Source organism: Nicotiana tabacum, chromosome 11 (genome assembly GCF_000715075.1).
Source record: "Nicotiana tabacum cultivar K326 chromosome 11, ASM71507v2, whole genome shotgun sequence".
NCBI lineage: Eukaryota > Viridiplantae > Streptophyta > Magnoliopsida > Solanales > Solanaceae > Nicotiana > Nicotiana tabacum.
The window spans coordinates 89,533,846-89,537,340 of record NC_134090.1 but is presented as its reverse complement, the minus strand read 5'-3'; the positions used below and the strand labels follow the sequence as shown (position 1 = coordinate 89,537,340).

The window sequence follows — 3,495 nt, the reverse complement described above, 5'->3', positions numbered from 1 at the left end:
TTTTTGTACCTTAATGACTGATCCGATGAAAAAAGAGAAATAAAAGAAGCAAAACCTTTTTTGAATTTTCTAGACTTAATGTTCTATAACTTATTCTAAACTCAAGCTTAACGGATTTTTTCTTTTTCTTTTCTTTTTGGAAACAAATACTCTATTAAGGAAAAATCCTAGAAAAGAAAGATATTTTTTTTGACTCCTTTTTTTTAGATATTTTTTTTTGACTCCTTTCTTTTAGAATTTTCATTTGATATCCCTGAAGCAAAACTTCGTAACGAGAAATGAACAAAATAAAAATATTTTTTTGGATTTCGATTTTTGATTACCTAAGAAAGAAACTTTAAAGATAAAGATTAAGTATGTTTTTTTCTTCAATGTCCTAAAGTTCTTGGAAAATAAAATAATATATTTTTTTTATTTTTCATTAATTTCCGAAAGAATAACCTCAAAAGAAAATCTTTTTGGATTTTTGAGATTAATACCTTAAAGAAAACTTTTAAAAAAGGTACTAAAAGAAAATTCTTTCTTTTTTTTTGAATTTTTAGTCTTAATATACTAAAGGGAATATAAAAGCATTTTTTTTTAGTTCTAGATATTAATTTCTAAAGGAAAAACCACCTCAATTTTTTTTCTTTTGATAGAAAAACACTTAAATAAAACATTGAACAAATAATTAAACATGAAATAGATCCACACCATAAAAGAAACATAAATTTTGAAGTATGGTTTGTTCCAACTTTGGTTTTTCGTCTGCCAATCTAACTGAATCTTTCAAAATGCATTGCTTCCATTGGGAGGCAATCGCTTCACTTCTACTCGGGAAAAGATGGCTATGTGCTGAAGAAGAGAGATTGTTGTCACCATATTTATGTAGTTTGCATTCAAGGTGAATAACAGGAAGAAACATGGGGGAGCAAAATCACACCTAACGGACTCCGAACCTAATTGCTCCAAACAAAGCTGATTCCTTGAGCTTTACGAAATTTATCAGAGATTTTAGCATCCAATAAACAACACGCAGGTTCAAGTATTCAACTCACTCCCTCATGCTATCATTGTCAGTTGCGCATAAGGATTTACATCCGCTGTCCGGCTGTGACAATCCCTGGGTCAGGACAAATGAGAAGATCACAGAATGGTTTGATACAACCTTGACTAACAGGGTATTTGATCTGCTCATGCGAACCACCAGATGTGGCATTTGAGATTGCCCATGCAGCCTCTTTTTTATATCAAACTCAGCAGTTACAGACTGAATTTGCTCCCTGTTGCCAGCTGGGATGTTTGAAATTGTCCAGCAAACTTCCTTCTTAATACTCTTCTTGTGATTACCATTCAACAAGTTCAAAAAAACGGGGCAAAGACTGATGGTTGATACACTGAGTTTGCATATCACCTCCGGTCACAATATTTCCAATTGTCCGAAGCGCCGGAATCAAACCCGATGGAGACGGGTGAAGTAATAACATCAGTTAAAACGCGGGCATACTCCAGAATCAATAACAGCTTGAATATTATTATTTGTACCATCCGAGAGATATGAGAGCGCGCAACAAGCATCAGTCAAAACTTCTTCGTCGGTTAAATGAATAAGTTGTTGAAGAACTGGAAGTGCAGGCCTTGTCTGATCAAAAGCAGGCTGTGGTTTGCCTCTGCAGAAATTTGAAAGTGTCCACGTCGCATTCCTCAACATAGACAGCTTGGCATTTGGATTCAGCTGAGAAGCAAGGGAAATAGAGCTCCACAGCTAAGAACAAGCGCGGCACTTTGGGGAATCACCAACAACATTTCCTAGAGCCCACACAGCATGCTCTCGCACATCATCATTAAGAAAACCAAAAAGTTTCACAAAATTTGGGACTGCACCAGAATCAATTACCACCTTTGTACGCTCAGATGTTCCAAATGCAACATGTGAGATCCCAAGATGCCTCAAACTGATGCTGTGGAAAGTCGATCTCTCATTTGAAATTGAACAAAACGAGGAACTACACCTGCTTGAATTACTTCTGCTATTGGGGAACTCCTTTCGATTGAGAGCATCATCCTTCAAACTGGTTCCCTCCTTGTGGGCTTTCTTGGCAACTGCGGCAGCATTATCCTAAGCAATTTTTGGGTTCAAACATGTGACGAGCATGAGCGGCTCGTGCAACAATTTAGCAATCCTCTCTCTGTTAGCTTGAACACCCCTTACACAATTCTTTTCAAAAGAAGCAGATGCATCCCTTATCAATCTTACTGAATGTAGAAGGGCATTAGCAATCATAGGCTTGAAAACATTCAGCTCAAAATGGCTATTTGATCCACCAATTGTGACAGCCACATGATTACCCATAACCTGCAGCTCATAAAAGGTTCAACCATTAAACTTGAAAACAAACAGCTAGCGTAGACCCAATTGTATAAATGTCATGCATTGGAAATCAAGGTGCAATTACTCTGGAGAAGCATATTAGGAAGTCAAAACATAAGCTTCAAGACAATTTGATTGCACCGTCCATTAGGTAATCATGGACATCAAAGTTGATAAGGAGTTTATTGCTGCCTCTTGCTCAAAATGATTACCACTCAGCAGACCCGTCGATCCTCAACAAATCCTTGCACAAGCCAACCACATTAGTTATGACAAGACCAATGACATCAATACCATGTTTTAGAAAACATTTTTGCACCCTCCTCCACACAGAATTTCTTTTAGCTGTGCCAATTAGGCATGGATGATACGAGCAGAAAACAACTTGCAAACACGCACTTGGTGCAGCAGCCAAAGTAGCAGACGATATTACAATCAAAGCCTTGACCATAACCTCACCAGATGGAACAAAGGGAACTTGAGCATCCAATACATTTTCATTTTCGCTGCAAGCAAACCATTGGTCCGATGTTTTTTTTTCATTTCTAAAATTAGTATTCTAAAGAAAACTTCTAACGGAAATATAAAACGCAATTTTTTTTTGATTTTTGATTTATTACACACCTTTTCAAATGCAAAATAGAAAGTACAATAAAAACTCGACATTACTTATACAAAACTAAAGGGCAAAAAACGACATAAAAAGAAAACAAACTCAAAACATAAAAATAAAAAAATAAAATAAAAAAATGAAAAATCTTCTTAAACAACTCCTGAATGAGTGATCCTGCCTGGATGGTCCCGAGGTCCGGTAAGTAAATCCACACATGTATGAGAAAACCTAAACCAACACTATGTGAGACAATAACATTCTCTACTAGACACATGCAAGACATGGTTGAGGCTACTTTTTGCAAAATGACTTATGTGGCCAAAAGGTGGCTAGAAGTGCAAAGTTTGGCTAAGACCCCGCAAAGCCAAGAACCTAAGATTTATTAGGAAGACCGGACCCTATGTGGGTTGCCTACGTATCACGTCCCGAAAGACGAGAATCAAGTATGCGTAGTTCGGGTAGATTGGATACGGGCAAGAAATATAAAACAACTAATTTAGAGAAAATATATTTTTTTCTCTTTTTTTTATTT

The 3,495-nt window shown here is 36.4% G+C and overlaps 1 pseudogene; it reads right to left on the bottom strand.

The window, feature by feature from the left end:
- Positions 1–646: 646 nt before the first annotated feature.
- On the bottom strand, positions 647–2,183 carry LOC107825462 (importin subunit alpha-1a-like; annotated as a pseudogene).
- Between the last annotated feature and the right edge of the window lie 1,312 nt (positions 2,184–3,495).